Raw genomic sequence first — 18,074 nt, 5'->3', positions numbered from 1 at the left:
AGTCTTACCCGGGATTCAAAATCCTTCCTTATTGTGTCAGCTCTTCTGGCACAGTATCCTAACTGAGGTCTGGAGGAGGGTCATAGAGGGAGGAGCCAGTGCACACCAGGTAGTCCTAAAGCTTTCTTTAGTTGTGCCCAGTCTTCTGCGGATCCGCTATTCCCCATGGTCCTTACGGAGTCCCCAGCATCCACTACGGACTACGAGAAATAGATTTACCGGTGAGTAAAATCTTATTTTTTCTGGCGGTACCAATGTGTCTTAAGAATGATGACTAGCTCAGTGGTATAAATATGAAGTCCACTGTTTTCCCATAACTGTTCGTCGATTTCTCAAGGTGATATAAAATTGAAAAGTGGTTATATCGTTTATGTATCGGTGCCATGTTAGTGGAAAACCGTCTGCATGTGTTCACCGTTTGATGCGGGGACATTACAGGTAGCACCCTTACTGATGAGACTGCAGGAGGAGTGCATCTTGCTTTAAATAACAATTCATATATATATGTTATATATATGTATTTATATAAGCATATATTTTACACAGAAATCAGAATCAAGAACTCGCTTTTATAAAACGAAGGTCTCGGGAGATGCGCTCTATGTACAGCCAATCACTGCGTGCCTGTGACTGCGGACAATCTCTATCACCCCATCTCTGGTGTTCGGGAGGGGAGGTGGGTAGTTAGGTTTAGTCTGCGAGGGGGGGGGGGGGGGATTTGAGGTTAGGGTCAGGCTGCAGGGAGGGTGGGCTAGGGTTAGGCACCTCCGGGGATGGTTAGGGTTAGGCTGCGGTGGTGGTGGAGTGTTTAGGTTTAGGGTACGGGAAAGGTGGGTTAGGGTTAGGGGGGTTGGCTTAGTTAAATAGTTCATGTCGGTATTTTCAACATCGGAATGCCTATGTCGGTATTTTGACAGCCAGCATGCCAACCATCGGGATCCTGATACCAACCCCATTAAAACATATATAATAATCTAAAAATGTGGCCTGATTCTGAGTGAAACTCAGGCACATCTGTGTATATACATCTGTGTGTGCATCTTCTGCCGCTGTAGTGTGTGCGACTTTATGCTGATCTTACAACACAAACGTCAAAACCTGCACCTGCCCCCCCAGGCTATGTGCAGATCTCTGACAGACTACTGCCTCCAATGTCAGCGATTAATCATCTGATTTCACTACAACTGCAGTGACACTCCTATAACATGTCCATAAGATGGTGCGTCTCCATGTGTCTTATGCCATTCCCCAGTCAGGAGCCCCTAATACATTATACTGTAGCTATGATATCTATCTATCTATCTATCTATCTATCTATCTATCTATCTATCTATCTATCTCACTACAGGTTGAGTCTCCCTTATCCAAAATGCTTGGGACCAGAGGTATTTTGGATATGGGATTTTTCCGTATTTTGGAATAATTGCATACCATAATGCGATATCATGGTGATGGGACCTAAATCTAAGCACAGAATGCATTTATTTTACATATACACCTTATACACACAGTCTGAAGGTCATTTTAGCCAATATTTTTAATAACTTTGTGTATTAAACAAAGTTTGTGTACATAGGCCCTCATTCCGAGTTGTTCGCTCGCAAGCTGATTTTAGCAGATTTACTCACGCTACGCTATATATACAGTATATATATATATATATATATATATATATACATACTGTATATATATACATACATATACACACACACACACACACATGCACAGATATGTTTATATATACAGTATATATACCAAAAACACATATATACATGAGGAACATGAAGGATATATATATATATATATATATATATATATATATATCTATCATACACTGAACGCCGGCACTCGGTCCGCCCCCTGGGCTAGCTTGCTGCTGGTGCCTTCCCCTAGGGTGTTACCCCCATATCCATACCACAGAAGAACGAGGCGGCACTCAGAGACTTCACACAGCAAACGAGTTTAGTGCAAAATCTGCAGTGATACAATCAACGTTTCGGGGTATTTACCCCTTCAAAGATCACACACTGTCCCATGACTGTAAATCTAGATTTACAGTCATGGGACAGTGTGTGATCTTTGGTTACAGAAGGCCACATTGTATTTTAACTACCCTCTGTTGTATGTCCGTGGGCCGATGTACAATCACACTGTATTTGTTTACACAGCGTTACCGGGGCAACGCGGCCGGGACCCGCAACGTCACTACGCGACGTCATTTCCGGCGGAAGTGGTCACTCCGGGTGGGCGGATGACGGGGCCGGACCGGCGCGGCCAGCGGCAGCCAGGCGTGGGGAAGACACCAGGGGGTGAGTGCACCTATATAAGGTGATGTTTTACACTGTATATGTTATCCTGATGAAGGGGTAAATACCCCGAAACGTTGATTGTATCACTGCAGATTTTGCACTAAACTCGTTTGCTGTTTGAAGTCTCTGAGTGCCGCCTCGTTCTTCTGTGGTATATATATATATATATATATATATATATATATACACACTGCTCAAAAAAATAAAGGGAACACTAAAATAACACATCCTAGATCTGAATGAATGAAATATTCTTATTAAATACTTTGTTATTTACATAGTTGAATGTGCTGACAGCAAAATCACAGAAAAATGATCAATGGAAATCAAATTTATTAACCCATGGAGGTCTGGATTTGGAGTCACCCTCGAAATGAAAGTGGAAAAACACACTACAGGCTGATCCAACTTTGATGTAATGTCCTTAAAAGAAGTCAAAATGAGGCTCAGTAGTGTCTGTGGCCTCCTCGTGCCTGTATGACCTCCCTACAATGCCTGGGCATGCTCCTGATGAGGTGGCGGATGGTCTCCTGAGGGATCTCCTCCCAGACCTGGACTAAAGCATCCGCCAACGTGGCGTTGGTGGATGGAGCGAGACATGATGTCCCAGATGTGCTCAATCGGATTCAGGTCTGGGGAACGAGCGGGCCAGTCCATAGCATCAATGCCTTCGTCTTGCAGGAACTGCTGACACACTCCAGCCACATGAGGTCTAGCATTGTCTTGCATTAGGAGGAACTCAGGGCCAACCACACTAGCATATGGTCTCACAAGGGGTCTGAGGATCTCATCTCGGTACCTAATGGCAGTAGGCTACCTCTGGCGAGCACATGGAGGGCTGTGCGGCCCCCCAAAGAAATGACACCCCACACCATTACTGACCCACTGCCAAACAGGACATGCTGGAGGATGTTGCAGGCAGCAGAACGTTCTCCTTGACGTCTCCAGACTCTGTCACATCTGTCACATGTGCTCAGTGAGAACCTGCTTTCATCTGTGAAGAACACAGGGCGCCAGTGGCGAATTTGCCAATCTTGGTGTTCTCTGGCAAATGCCAAACGTCCTGCATGGAGTTGAGCTGTAAGCGCAATCCCCACCTGTGGGCGTCGGGCCCTCATACCACCCTAATGGAGTCTGTTTCTGATCGTTTGAGTAGACACATGCACATTTGTGGCTTGCTGGAGGTCATTTTGCAGGGCTCTGGCAGTGCTCCTCCTGTTCCTCCTTGCACAAAGGCGGAGGTAGCAGTCCTGCTGCTGGGTTGTTGCCCTCCTACGGCCTCCTCCACGTCTCCTAATGTACTGGCCTGTCTCCTGGACACAGCAAACCTTCTTGCCACAGCTCGCATTGATGTGCCATCCTGGATGAGCTTCACTAGCTGAGTCACTTGTGTGGGTTGTAGGGAGGTCATATAGGCACGTGGAGGCCACACACACACTACTGAGCCTCATTTTGACTTGTTTTAAGGACACTACATCAAAGTTGGATCAGCCTGTAGTGTGTTTTTACACTTTCATTTTGAAGGTGACTCCAAATCCACACCTCCATGGGTTAATAAATTTGATTTCCATTGATAATTTTGTGTGATTTTGTTGTCAGCACATTCAACTATGTAAAGAACAAAGTATTTAATAAGAATATTTAATTCATTCAGATCTAGGATGTGTTATTTTAGTGTTCCCTTTATTTTTTAGAGCAGTGTATGTGTGTGTGTGTGTATATATATATATATATATATATATATATATAATAGTCGAATTCAGCTGGCACGCCTCATGAATTAAAAAACACTTGCTCTGGTACCCTCCAAGGTATTTTTAAGCCAGCATAGCACTGCAGATACGGCGGCACTCACTAGTTTTTATCAACGAAGACTTAAGAGATAAACATGTAAGCTCAATGTCCTATGGACCTTTAGCAAGAAAATATATAACAAGTGAACAAAACATACCTTATATACCGCCCTCCGCCAGGTATGTGACATCATCACCATGCACTTCCACCTTGCACCGGCTACTTTGCGGGGTAATGTCACTTGTTATCAGGGGTAAAAGTTCATGACAGGTGCCCAGAGACAGTTAGGAGTTGATTGGTTGGTACTTTGGGGCAGATGTATTAAGCCTGGAGACTGCATAAAGAAGTGATAAACCAGTGATAAGTGCAAGGTGATAACGCACCAGCCAATCAGCTCCTAACTGTTAATTTACATATTGGAGCTGATTGGCTGGAGCGTTTATCACCTTGCACTTATCACTGGTTGTTATGCACACCAGTGCCTGCAGGAATGTACTGGTGTCTGAACGGAGAGGGATGCAAAACAAATGAACTCACAGACAGACTGGGGAATATAACATTACGTACACAGAAGGTGATAGGGTAACAAAATAAACACAAAGTGAACAGAGAAGCCCAGAGGCTAAGAAACTGGGTGTCTCCCTAGTATTAGGAATGCTCAGATGTAAAGAAGCGAGATGTTGTGTTTTAATACGTAGAGAACCCGAAATGCTGTTGCTAAGGGCAACAGCAAAACCCTAAAGGGTTACCAACGGGTGTGGCAGTAAACTCCTTGGTCAGAGATGGAATAATAGACACAAGGAGAGTCTCCACAATCCTAGTCCTCACTTGCAGTGCACTGATTCAGCTTACTGCCACTAAACTGACACCTGAACACCTTGCACAGTGAGAAAGGATTTTGGCAGGCAAGTCTGAGAATACAGCCGCAAACTTGCTAAGTTCACAGAGTAGCAAAAGAACCCCAGCAAGTTAAACGACTGACTCCAGTCTTACTGCTAGGTCTGGATTGGCAGAGTGTAGTACCAAATCCCCAGGCCTATTTGCAGTAAGCAACAACAAATACAAAGCTACACAGTACTGGCTAACTTTCAGGAACTGACTAACCAACAAAGATTCAGCAGCATCTGCTTAACCTGAGAAGAGGCCTTATATAGCAGGTGCTGTCCACGCCCCACTCAGACCTCACAGACTGTGAGCACAAAAACCAGCACCGGATCCCCTGCCGTGCACAGAGCCTGTAACCACTGCACAGCAAAAGACCCGAACCGGAGTATCAGCTGCGCTCAGGTTACTCCGCTAGCACTTGTCTCCCGGTTGCCATGACGACGTGGCAGCACAGGGCAGGAGACCCTAACACTGGTTTATCACTTCCTTATGCCTTCTCCAGGCTTAATACATCTGCCCCTTTATCTCTCTCCACTTTATCTTTCTCCAAGCTTTGATAAAACTGGAACATAGCTTGTTACGTACTACTTATGTCCTCTTCTGTCCACACTTGCCATAAAAACCTAGTTTGTTTTGTTAGGTCGACAGTGACCATGTTGTATTCATAATGTTGACATGAGAATATTAATATGGTCATGAAGTCGACAGAGAACATGTCAACAGGTCTATTGTGTCTACTTTACATATCGAAATTCAGCATGTCGACACTGATGTAATTTCTCCATGTTAGGCTGCACACCGGCCTGTCTCCCATAGCTTCCTCCATGTTAGGCTGCACACCGGCCTGTCTCCCATAGCTTCCTCCATGTTAGGCTGCACACCGGCCTGTCTCCCATACTCTCTCCTTGCTAGGCTGCACACCAGATTGTCTCCCCTAGCTCCCTCCATGTTAGGCTGCATACTGGCTTGTCTCCCATACTCCCTTCATGTTTGGCTGCATGCTGCGCACCGTCTTGTCTCCCATAGCATCCTCCATGTTAGGCTGCACACCAGCTTGTCTCCCATAGTTCCCTCCATGTGTAACACCCAGGGGTTGGCAGGTGTCTAAGTGGTTGGAAGATGTACCACAGATGTTCATGGCTAGATAACTGACACTTCCCCCTGTACCTTATTCGTTGTATAGGGGAGAGAGAGGTAGTATAGATTGATACGCAACAGTGATTCAATTACAGCAATTTCCAACAGGAAATTATTTTATTAGGCCGCAAGGACTTCTGGATTAAAGATGGTGATTAGTTTGCTGCAAGAATTGGATAATCACAATAATGAAAATGGAAGAAAACGATTACAAGAAAATCACATTTAGCTACAGCTCACATTACACTGGGACATTCAATAAGTCAATGGTTTCAATCAATCTAATCACAGATATAGGCTTATTCTAAGGAAAATTATATAACAAGAAAAACAGTGATAAAGGTGATTAAGAATACAGTTTGCAACATCAATTACTACTTTTCTACATATCTCTGATACCCAAGAAATGTCACAATCTTCACTGGCAATTTATGTTGGAGCTCATGGATCCTACAGTGCCACAGTATTGCAATACGGGAACTGTGGTATAACTGGACTTGCTGCACAAGGGATGGAGATATGACAGTGCCACAGTGTTGCAATGGGGATGTGGTACAATTGCACTTTTAGAAGAAAGATTGATGCTGGGTTCAGTTTGTAAATGTCACTGTGCTCCAATGTTATATAAGGATGTAAGTAAGGAAGGTGTCATAGAATCTCTGTCAAGCAACTGTCTCTGTAGTCATTATCTCTTAGAATGAATAACTCAGTCCTTTACTCTCTAAAACAACTCAATGTGTCTGCGATGTTCTTCTTACAAGTAGTGTCTCTGTTCTGGTTTATACTGTGGTTAAATGGGAAACTGCGTGATTCTTAGTTAAGTGTCTGGTAGCACCCTTTATTCTATGCGCACGTGAGTAGTATGTTTGTAACAATGGACAAAAGGGCTTATCACTCACCCTCCTGCAGTCCGCAACAACAAACAGTCTCTGTTACCCACTCCGAACCTCATAGGTTATTTCAGTCCCTCCCAAAATCTGGCTCCGAGGGCTCAGCTTCTCCCAAAATGTCTGCAGCATCCGTGCCTCTGCTTAGGTCTGGAGGTTCCTGGTCCCTGGCTGCGGCATCTCACGCCTGCTCTCCCTGTTCTCCATACTCGCAGAAGCACTCCGCTGCCTCTTCTCTGCAGCTCTGCTCTCCACCGCCTCACGTAACAACCTGGTGCGCGCCAAATCAGCTCTCCAGCTCCGCTATTCGCCACTCATCCAGCTCCTTCAATGGCTTCTCTCCAACAACCTACATCACAGCCCTCTTCTTCCCACAAGGCTCTGCTTGCTCTCTCAGTCTCTGTCCAATCAGAACCTTCTACCTCACAAATGGGACACGTGATCGGACTCTGGTCTGTCCCTTAACCTCTGCTGTACCAGCCAAATGAGGTATCAAGTTGTGCACTGTCATTTATATTTTAAAGGGGTATGTACAACTGTTTCCAGGTGCCACACATGTTAAGGGCCCTACACACTTGCCAATGTGTGCGGCCGATATGAACAATCTCGTTCAGTAATAAACGAGAAATTGTTCATATCTTTCAGTGTATAGGCACCGACGATGAACGAAGCACGGCCTTGCGTCGCTCATCGTTAGTGCTGGCTCGTTTATGCCTGCAAGCAAATATGGACAATATTGTCCATATCAGCATGCAGGGCTATGGGGCCGGGTGACATCAGGGAGTGAAGAAACTTCACTCCCTCAGTCACCCCCCACCGGCGGGTTGGCCGTCGGGCACCTTGGTGGCAAATCGGCAAATGTGTAGGAGGCATTAGGCTGCACACCGGCTTGTCTCCCATACTCCCTGCTTCCGGCTACCAAGCCGGGATGTAGTTGTAACACCGGCGGTCAGGATCCCAGCGTACAGGAAACCAACGCCGTAATCCTGACAACCGGTAAAATGCCGGCGGATGGAATCCTGACCCCCTCCCCTGGGTATTCCCACTCGGTTGGTTGGTCGGTCCAATAGAACCAGTGAGCTCACGAGGGGACTCGTTGCCAGGATTCTGGCAAACGGGATGCCGCTGTCAGTATACTGACAGCTGGCATGCCATCTGCCAGGTTATCATTCCCAAACCCCACCAGCCTTATCCCTGGTGCAAGGTGCATCTGAAAACAGGTGCCATTACGCCTACACTTAATTCTGCATAGCCCGGGACATATCCAGCAATATGCGCTCACTGACAATGCATACCTCCCAACATGGCCCTCTCCAGGAGGGACACAATGCTCTGCTTCTGGACTTCCCTCTTAATGTATGATTGTCTGCACCTGTGTTGAACCGGCTAATGGATAAGAAAGGTGTTTCAGCACAGGTGCGGGCAACCATAAATTAAGAGGGAAGTCCAGGAGCAGAGCATTCTGTCCCTCCTGGAGAGGGTCATGTTGGGAAGTATGCAATGCGTGACTGCTCCATGAGCACCCAGGTAATGAGCCCTACACATTGAGCGATCCGCTGCCGAGCTGCACGACGGCGGATACAACCGACAGGCGACTCGGCGGCGGGGGGGCAGTGACGGGGGCCGTCACATGAATCATACGTGTCATTGGTTGCATGTGCACAAACTTGGCTCTGAAGCTGCAGCTGCAAAAACTGACTTGTTAAAAAGAATGCACGTAAATGTACATACTGCAGCCCACTAACGTGTATAAAATCTATAGTGGGTAAACTAACTTTATACAGGCTATGACTATCCCTATAAATGTGAGGGGTGTGGATTGTTGGGTTGACAGTAACTAGGTCGACAGTCATTAGCTCGACCAATATTGGTCGACAGTCACTAGGTCGACACCTGAAATAGGTTGACACGGTCATTAGGTTGACATGAAAAAGGTCAACAGGAGTTTTATTTTTAAAAAACTGTGTCGTCTTCTTCGTAAAGTGACTGGGAACCCCAATTAGTGCACCGTGACCCCTCGCTCGCCATGTTTCGGGCAACATGTTACGATCGTCTGTTAGGGTCTCCTGCCCTGTGCTGCCACGTCATCATGGCAACCGGGAGACAAGTGCTAGCGGAGTAACCTGAGCGCAGCTGATACTCCGGTTCGGGTCTTTTGCTATGCAGTGGTTACAGGCAGGGGATCCGGTGCTGGTTTTTGTGCTCACAGTCTGTGAGGTCTGAGGGGGGCGTGGACAGCACCTGCTTTATAAGGCCTCTTCTCAGGTTAAGCAGATGCTGCTGAATCTTTGTTGGTTAGTCAGTTCCTGAAAGTTAGCCAGTACTGTGTAGCTTTGTATTTGTTGTTGCTTACTGCAAATAGGCCTGGGGATTTGGTACTACACTCTGCCAATCCAGACCTAGCAGTAAGACTGGAGTCAGTCATTTAGCCTGCTGAGGTTCTTTTGCTATTCTGTGAACCCAGCAGGTTTGTGGCTGTACTCTCAGACCTGCCTGCATAATCCTCTCTCACTGTGCAGGGCGTCCATGTGTCAGTTTAGTGGCAGTAAGCTGAACCTGGGTCCTGCAAGTGAGAATTAGGATTGTGGAGACTCTCCTTGTGTCTATTATTCCATCTCTGACCAAGGAGTTTACTGCCACACCCGTTGGTAACCCTTTAGGGTTTTGCTGTTGCCCTTAGCAACAGCATTTCGGGTTCTCTACGTATTAAAACACAACATCTTGCTTTTTCCATCTGAGCATTTCTAATACTAGGGAGACACCCAGTTTCTTAGCCTCTGGGCTTCTCTGTTCACTCTGTGTTGGTTTTGTTACCCTATCACCTTCTGTGTACGTTATGTCATATTTCCCAGTCTGTCTGTGAGTTCATTTGTTTTGCATCCCTCTCTGTTCAGACACCAGTACATTCCTGCAGGCACTGGTGTGCATAACAGTTCAAACACCAGTACATTCCTGCAGGCACTGGTGTGCATAACATATTCAGCAGCCTAATACTCCTGTTGAAATTTTGTGGGAATATGGAGCATACCCCTCAAAATACGTTGCAACAGGTGGTCGATCAGGTGCAGTCCTGACTCGTCAATTTAATGATTTGTCCATTAAAATGCACACCTCCCAGGCCGCTGGCGGAGCTCCCGCAGCAGCAGCACCTTCAGGGGTTAAGGAGCCGAAAGTAAATCTTCCGGATCGTTTTTCTGGAGATCGCTCGCAGTTCTTTTGTTTCAAGGAGAGCTGCAAGTTATATTTCCAGCTTAGGCCTCAGTCTTCTGGGTCAGAGATTCAGCGGGTGGGTATAGTGATTTCCTTGCTACAAGGAGACCCACAGGTCTGGGCATATGGGTTGCAGCCTGACTGTCCGTCGCTTAAAAGTGTTGATGCTTTTTTTTACGGCACTGGGCATGTTGTATGATGACCCTGACAAGACGGCCTCAGCCGAGGCTCAGATTTCGATCCTTAAGCAAGGGCGAAGGCCAGTTGAGGTTTACTGTACGGAGTTTCGGAGGTTGGCCCATGATACCCAGTGGAATGACCCAGCCCTGAGACACCAGTACCGAAGAGGTCTTTCTAACCAGATAAAAGACCAACTGGTACAATATCCCTTGCCTGATAGCTTGGATCAGCTCATGCAGTTATCCATCCGGGTGGATAGACGGCTGAGAGAGCGTAGGCTTGAAAGGGAGACCGAGGTTTCCTTCTTTCCCAAGGGAACCTCAGACTCTGAGGAATTTTCAGAGGAGCCTATGCAGATTGGGGCTACCCGCCTCTCCTCGCGTGAGAAGACGCGGAGGAGACTGCAGGGGTTGTGTTTGTACTGTGGGAATAAGGGTCATGTGGTAGTATCATGCCCAGAAAAGCCGGAAAACTTCAGGGCCTGAGGGTGATGGGAAATATCCTGTCAGGCCAGAAGTCAGAATTTCCCAAGAAGACTTTTATCATTCCGGTGACCTTGAAGATCCTCGGTCAAACTGTCAAGACTGAGGCCTTTGTGGACAGTGGGGCCGACGGGGTTTTTATGGACCGCCAATTCGCCCTGAAACACTCTGTTTCCTTAGTACCCTTGGCGTCGGAAATTGAGATTTGTGGGTTAAACGGGGAACCATTATCCCAGGGTAAAATTACCTCTTGCACTAGCCAGATTTCTTTGTTTATTGGAGCCACACACTCTGAAAAATTGTCCTTTTATGTGACTGTCTGTACTTTTGCCCCATTGGTGTTGGGGTTACCCTGGTTAAGGGCCCACAATCCTCAATTTGACTGGGTCTCTGGGGAGATTCTTAGTTGGGGTACTGATTGTTTCAGGAGTTGCTTGAGCCTTCCAGTCAGGCTCTCGCAGCTAAGTTTGCCAGGATTGCCAGGGTGTTATGCAGATTTTGCGGACGTGTTCTCCAAAAAAGTTGCAGAGGTACTACCTCCCCATCGCCCCTATGACTGTGCCATTGATTTGTTGCCGAATGCTAAGCTTCCCAAGAGCAGGTTGTACTCCCTGTCACGTCCTGAGACTCAGGCTATGGCAGAGTACATTCAGGAGAACTTGGCTAAAGGATTTATCAGACCTTCACAGTCTCCAGTTGGGTCGGGGTTCTTCTTCGTGGGTAAAAAGGACGGTTCATTGCGACCCTGCATTGACTTCAGGGAATTGAACCGTATCACGATTAAAAACTCATACCCACTGCCTCTCATTTCGGTCTTGTTTGACCAGCTTCGTACTGCCACCATTTTTTCTAAGATTGACCTACGCGGTGCATACAATCTAATCCGAATAAGAGAGGGGGATGAATGGAAGACTGCCTTTAATACCCACTCAGGGCATTATGAATATTTGGTGATGCCTTTTGGGCTCTGTAATGCCCCGGCAGTCTTCCAGGATTTCATGAACGATGTGCTCAGGGAATATTTGGATAGATTCTTAGTTGTATACTTAGATGACATCCTAATCTTCTCCCATTCCCTGGAGGAACATCGGAAGCATGTACGCTTAGTCCTCCAGAAACTCAGAGACCACCGGCTTGGGGCGAAGCTGGAGAAGTGCGAATTTGAAGTTCAGCAAATCGCATTTCTAGGATATATTATCTCCCCAGAAGGTTTCCAAATGGAGGGTTCCAAGGTACAGGCAGTCCTGGATTGGGTGCAGCCCACTAGTTTGAAGGCGCTTCAGCGTTTCCTGGGCTTTGCAAATTTTTATAGACGATTTATCGCTGGATTTTCGTCTATAGTGGCGCCCTTGGTGGCACTCACTAAGAAAGGGGCGGATATTGCTCACTGGTCTCGTGAGGCCAAAGCGGCTTTTGCCCGTCTCAAATGGGCATTTGTCTCGGCCAAGGTGCTGCGACACCCAGATCCAGAGCGTCCTTTTGTGGTGGAGGTGGATGCCTCTGAGATGGGTATTGGGGCAGTGCTCTCTCAGATGGGAGTGTCTGATAATCGCCTTCATCCCTGTGCTTACTTTTCCCGTAAATTTTCGCCTGCCGAGATGAATTATGACGTGGGTAACCGGGAATTGTTGGCTATTAAGGATGCACTCGAGGAGTGGAGACACTGGCTTGAGGGGGCTAAGTTTGTGGTCTCAATTCTCACCGACCATAAGAATTTGGCATATTTAGAGTCAGCGAAGCGTCTCAATGCCAGGCAGGCACGATGGGCTTTGTTTTTTGCTCGCTTTAATTTTTTGATAACATATCGCCCTGGGTCAAAAAACATCAAGGCTGATGCGCTCTCGCGGAGTTTTGCTCCAATCCAGGAGACCACCGAGGAGCCGTTGCCCATTGTGTCCCCATCATGTATTAAAGTGGGCATTACCCAGGACCTCTTGTCATTAGTCCTTAGAGCACAGGAGCAGGCTCCTCCAGACCTTCCGGTAGGTCTTTTGTTTGTGCCTCCTAGGTTAAGACAGCGAGTGTTCCTGGAATTCCATGCCAAGAAGTCGGCAGGTCACCCGGGTATTGCCAGAACTCGGGAGTTGCTATCTAGGGCGGTGTGGTGGCCCTCGGTGGCTAAGGATGTGGATCAGTGGGTTCGGGCATGTGACATCTGTGCCCGAAATAAGACTCCTAGAGGGGTTCCTGTTGGCCCATTACATCCACTCTCTATTCCATCTAAGCCATGGACCCACATTTCAATGGATTTTGTTGTGGACTTGCCCAAATCCTCGGGGATGACAGCCATCTGGGTTGTCGTTGACAGGTTTTCGAAGATGGCGCACTTCGTTCCACTGGTTGGGCTGCCATCGGCCAGACGCCTGTCTGAATTATTTATGCTGCATGTTGTGCGTCTCCACGGGTTGCCACTTGATGTGGTCTCTGACCGCGGATCCCAGTTTGTGGCCAAATTCTGGAGGGCATTTTGTTCCGATCTCCAGATTTCTGTCAGCTTGTCGTCAGGCTACCATCCGCAGTCTAATGGGCAGACTGAAAGGGTGAACCAGTCCTTGGAGCAGTTCCTCAGGTGTTATGTCTCCAAGTGTCAGACTGACTGGGTTGCTCATCTGTCAATGGCGGAGTTTGCCTATAACAACGCGGCTCACTCTGCTACAGGGATCTCTCCCTTCCTTTGTGTGTATGGGCATCATCCTAAGGCCAATTCTTTTGACCCCCTGGACTCCACGCCTGGTGGTTCCTCTGTCGTTTCGGTCCTTAGAGGTATTTGGAGGAAAGTGAAGAAAGCCCTTGTGTCTGTGTCATTAGTGACCAAAAGGGTTTTTGATAAGCGGAAAAGACCCTGCAGCTTCAAATTAGGAGACTTCGTCTGGTTGTCTACCAAGAATTTGAAGTTGAGACAGCCATCTCATAAGTTAGGCCCCCGGTTCATCGGCCCTTATAAGATCACCAGGGTTATCAATCCGGTGGCATTTCAGTTAGATCTGCCCCGTTCTTTGGGTATCAATAAAACATTTCATTGTTCCCTTTTAAAACGGGCGATTAGTAATCCTTCTTCCAGAGGAAGACCTTCCCCTCTTCTGATACGTGGCCAGAGGGAGTTTGTTGTTGAAAGGATTCTTGACTCCAAGATGGTTCGGGGTCGGCTGTCATTTTTGGTGCACTGGCCCGGAGGAGCGGTCGTGGGTGCGCAGTTGTGATCTTCATGCCCCCAGACTGATACGCTCTTTCTTCTCGCAGTTCCCCGATAAACCCGGTGGTAGGGGTTCTTTGACCCCTCGTCAGAGGGGGGGTACTGTTAGGGTCTCCTGCCCTGTGCTGCCACGTCGTCATGGCAACCGGGAGACAAGTGCTAGCGGAGTAACCTGAGCGCAGCTGATACTCTGGTTCGGGTCTTTTGCTATGCAGTGGTTACAGGCAGGGGATCCGGTGCTGGTTTTTGTGCTCACAGTCTGTGAGGTCTGAGGGGGGCGTGGACAGCACCTGCTTTATAAGGCCTCTTCTCAGGTTAAGCAGATGCTGCTGAATCTTTGTTGGTTAGTCAGTTCCTGAAAGTTAGCCAGTACTGTGTAGCTTTGTATTTGTTGTTGCTTACTGCAAATAGGCCTGGGGATTTGGTACTACACTCTGCCAATCCAGACCTAGCAGTAAGACTGGAGTCAGTCATTTAGCCTGCTGAGGTTCTTTTGCTATTCTGTGAACCCAGCAGGTTTGTGGCTGTACTCTCAGACCTGCCTGCATAATCCTCTCTCACTGTGCAGGGCGTCCATGTGTCAGTTTAGTGGCAGTAAGCTGAACCTGGGTCCTGCAAGTGAGAATTAGGATTGTGGAGACTCTCCTTGTGTCTATTATTCCATCTCTGACCAAGGAGTTTACTGCCACACCCGTTGGTAACCCTTTAGGGTTTTGCTGTTGCCCTTAGCAACAGCATTTCGGGTTCTCTACGTATTAAAACACAACATCTTGCTTTTTCCATCTGAGCATTTCTAATACTAGGGAGACACCCAGTTTCTTAGCCTCTGGGCTTCTCTGTTCACTCTGTGTTGGTTTTGTTACCCTATCACCTTCTGTGTACGTTATGTCATATTTCCCAGTCTGTCTGTGAGTTCATTTGTTTTGCATCCCTCTCTGTTCAGACACCAGTACATTCCTGCAGGCACTGGTGTGCATAACAGTTCAAACACCAGTACATTCCTGCAGGCACTGGTGTGCATAACATCGTCACAGGTTACTATTCCCAATCGTAGTCCACGTGGATTGTAAAGTATGAAAAAGTTGAAAAGAATTTGAAAAACGCATGTCGACCTTTTCATGTGTCGGCCTTTGACATGTCGACCTAGTGACCATGTCGACCAATAGTGGTCGACCTAAAGACCGGACACCAAATGTGAGAAGTCACAGACTAAACTTTGAGGTATAATTATAGAATAGCACTATGTCAATAGAAACGGACATAACACTATGCCCAATTACATTTTTACCTGCAAACAATGGTTTAAGTGTCACTTTTATTCAAAATCTAAATCCACTATTGCTCTATAAAATCCAGGTTATTTACACAGTGTGGACTACAGAAACATGGCTGCTAGTTGCCAATTACATAGGAAAGTGATTCTCAAACTCGGAATTCAGGGCCCCAAACAGTTCATGTTTTCCAGGTCTCCTCGCAGAATCACAAATCAAATAACTAGCTCCACGTGTGGATCTTTTCAAATGTGTCAGTGAGTGACGATTACACTTGTGCACCTGCTAAGTGGCCTGGGAAATGTGAGCGAGTTTGAGAACAGTAGGATATTTACTTTCAGAATACATATGGTCTGCAGGAGGACTTCAATGAGTCTATAATACAGGTTTTATTGATATATGCACCGAGAGGGTTAAAGTCACACTTGCCTACCTGACTCTCTCCATGAGGGATAAAAATGTTCTGTTCCTGAACTTTCCTGGTCATGTATGATTGCCATCACCTGTGGTGAAACACCTTTCTTATCAATGAACTAGCTCACCACAGGTGATGGCAATCATACATGACCAGGAAAGTCCAGGAACAGAGCATTTTCTCCCTCATGGAGAGGGTCAGGTAGGCAAGTATGGTTAAAGTGCATTTGTAGCCTGCACATTGTGGAGACGGCCATTTTGTGGGCTGAACCAACATCATGAGAGTACAGTCTGTCAGTTCACATTGATCCTGTTGGAACTGGAAGTAATTGCTGAGCTTGGAGGATCCCAAGCAAACAAATTGAGTCTTTAATTTCCTCACAGGTGGAAGTTAATTAATCTAGCACAGCCAGAAAAGAAGTCAAACGTAAAACAAACCAAAGAGTCCTTATAAAACAGGTAACTAAATATGTAAAAATGAATTAGCATTGTGGTTTTACTTTGTGCCTTTATTACAGTCCTAATGGACAAGAGGGACACTTTTAGAGCTTTTTATTTTTTAATCCGAGCCATGTTTTCTATATGCTTTACGTACTACAGCTGTCATTATTTTTCATTTGTGCCATGTTTACCAACTGCCCTGTGTCACGTATTTTCTGCTATAAGCTTTATAATGTAAGTGTCTTGCATGTGTTATAACAGAGGGCCACATTTGCGGTACACCAGTGGTTCCCAAACTGGGTGCCGTGAAACACTGGGGTGTTATGAGGCACACACAGGGAGGGTTCCGCGAGTTGGTTGCCCAGGAACAAATTAAATGGTCAATGTGATAGGCAAAATCAGTGATAGTAGCTGCCACTCATATAATGTGTGGACAGTGGGCAAACAGAATTATAACACTGTCCACTCCTGCATAACTGACTCTAATGAGGACAGGAGCACAATTTACAAAAAAGACAGTTTTCGGCCTTTGGATGCACTTCCCGTATGTACTAAGCCCTGGATACTGGGGCTTTGGTGGGGAGTGTAATGCCAACTTTGCTGGCGTTACCCTATAGAAGCCTATGGGCTTTTTTTTTTTTTTTTTTTTTGCACTCTTCATGAGAGCGATCCATCCCAGTACCCCCGCAGCCGCCGGGGACTCTACAGCGGCCGCTAGCTGTCCGTCCTTTGCGATACTAATCGCATATGTTAGTACATATGCGATGTATGGCGGGATATACAGCAAATGCTTAATACATCCTGCTGTAAGAAACTTTTGGACTAGGGTTGCTGTGAAAAAAACGCTGATCCTCAAGGGCACCGTGATTCAAATAAGTTTGGGAACCACTGAACACCGGAACAATGCAGTCTTAAGACAGGAAACGTGTATTCTGAGCTGGTGATAAAGTCACGTTGTAGTAGCTGCAGCATGTATAATATATGCGCAAATTCCAATTCACAGGGTCAGTACAGATTCCAGGTGGAGACCAGATACTTTCACACCAACAAGTATAGGTGGACGTTCTTTGCAAGCCTATCCGATACCATGCTTCACTATTCCATGGCCTCCAATTTGTTTCATTTGCATTAGTCTTTGGCACAAAGTCATGAACAAGTCTATACAGTAGGAAAAGCGGTCTATTCTGTCACATGTAGCTTAATTCAGTATAGCATTTAGTACTATCACCATTAGTGAATATTGCCTGGTCTTTATAAACAGCATAAATCAAATATTTCTATAAAACAGCACTGAGTAGTATATATTTTTATATATACACCGCATCTATAAATACAGTATGTAATTGTGCACTACCCTTGGCCACTGTGCTCCGCTCCTTTGTCTCCATCTCTCCTTAGTGACTCTGACGCTGTCATAAGGATTGTGCAGTCTGCACGTTCTACTTTTTCTCAAAGTTCTTCTTCATACACTCCACAATAGACTTCCATTGCATACCTTTGCAGAGCGGGGACTAAGCAGAGGCTACAGGTCATCTCTAACATCTCCAAATGTCCATCAATGCCTTCAACACTTTCCCCAAATTTAAATGCAGATGTTAGCCCTATAACAAGGGTGGCTCCCTGTTGGCTGTGTCCTGCATGTTGTGGTGCTCCCCTGACTGCTCCATGCCTGGAGAATATGCAGCTCGTCTGCCTCCGTTGCATTATTAGCTGCTGTGGTGGTCAGGAGTCTACTGAATGTGGTTACTGGTTCATGACTGAAGAAGCTGATGCATCCACTTCTAGCCATGGTGGAGATCCGCCGCTGTAGAGCAATTGGTGTTCTGTGTCCTTATAGGTCCCACTATGGGGGCAGCTTGGTTTCACCGTGG

The 18,074-nt window shown here is 46.5% G+C and overlaps 1 protein-coding gene across 3 annotated transcripts in view; it reads left to right on the top strand.

Annotated features, from left to right (window-relative positions):
- The window catches only part of LOC134949545 (HAUS augmin-like complex subunit 3), a 75,823-nt gene that overhangs the window by 6,857 nt on the left and 50,892 nt on the right, over nucleotides 1-18,074 (top strand). Inside the window, exon 2 of one of the 3 annotated variants that reach the window (XM_063938182.1) lies at nucleotides 16,147-16,221. The exons of 1 other annotated variant lie outside the window; for it this stretch is intronic. The gene's annotated coding sequence lies outside the window, so the exon portion shown is untranslated. Of the gene's footprint in view, nucleotides 1-15,982; nucleotides 16,222-18,074 lie in introns of those variants that run through there. One more of the 3 variants, XM_063938181.1, reaches the window with a different exon arrangement.

This window comes from Pseudophryne corroboree, chromosome 8 (assembly GCF_028390025.1).
Source record: "Pseudophryne corroboree isolate aPseCor3 chromosome 8, aPseCor3.hap2, whole genome shotgun sequence".
Taxonomy (NCBI): Eukaryota; Metazoa; Chordata; class Amphibia; order Anura; family Myobatrachidae; genus Pseudophryne; species Pseudophryne corroboree.
Note: the sequence above shows the minus strand (reverse complement) of the source record. Positions and strands in the feature narration are given on the sequence as shown.